The 816-nt window shown below is 29.2% G+C and overlaps 1 protein-coding gene across 1 annotated transcript in view; it reads left to right on the top strand.

The window, feature by feature from the left end:
- The window catches only part of thsd7ab (thrombospondin, type I, domain containing 7Ab), a 133,455-nt gene that overhangs the window by 78,580 nt on the left and 54,059 nt on the right, over positions 1-816 (top strand). The gene's annotated exons all lie outside the window — the stretch shown is intronic.

The following is an 816-nucleotide window of genomic DNA, read 5'->3' as shown; positions in this document are numbered from 1 at the left end:
TACAGTTCAAAAGTTTGGGGTCAGTACATTTTTATTCTTTCTTTTTTTTTTTTTAAAGAAATTAAAACTTTTATTTAGCAAGGATGTGTTAAAGTGATAAGAAGTGACAGCAAAGATTTATATTGTTTGAAAAGATTTATATTTTGGTTAAATGCTGTTCTTTTTAACTTTTTATTCATCAAAGAATCCTGAAAAAAGTATCGCAGTTTCCAAAAAAATATTTGGCAGCACAACTGTTGCCAACATTGATAATTCTAATAATAAATCAGCATATTAGAATGATTTCTGAAGATCAACTGTTACGATTTAAGTAAGGGCTGATAGAAATTCAGCTTTGCATCACAGAAATAAATTATATTTTAAAGGAAAATTAAAAATTTAGAAACCATTATTTTATATTGTAATAACATTTAGCAAGATTACTGTTTTTTCAGTATTTTTGATCAAATAAATGCAGCCTTGATGCGCAGAAGAGACTTGTTTAAAAAACATTACAAGTCTTACTGATCCCAAACTTTTGAATGATAGTGTATATGATAGCACTTTAGAATAGGGAACATTATTCACTAGTTACTTATTAGCGTGCAAATTAGCATTTTGGCTGTTTATTTGTCGTTATAAAGCACACATTAATGCATGACCATATTCTAGATCCCTTAACCCTACCCAACACCTAAACATAACTACTACACTCTAAAAAATGCTGGGTTGTTTCAACCCAACTTTGGGTCAAATATGGACTAACCCAACTTTTGGGTTAAAAATTTAATGTAAAAATTTAACCCAACAGCTGGGTTAGTCCATATTTGACCCAAA

The sequence above is a fragment of the Sinocyclocheilus rhinocerous genome, unplaced genomic scaffold (genome assembly GCF_001515625.1).
Source record: "Sinocyclocheilus rhinocerous isolate Xijiao unplaced genomic scaffold, SAMN03320098_v1.1 scaffold1735, whole genome shotgun sequence".
NCBI classification, from domain to species: domain Eukaryota; kingdom Metazoa; phylum Chordata; class Actinopteri; order Cypriniformes; family Cyprinidae; genus Sinocyclocheilus; species Sinocyclocheilus rhinocerous.
Note: the sequence above shows the minus strand (reverse complement) of the source record. Positions and strands in the feature narration are given on the sequence as shown.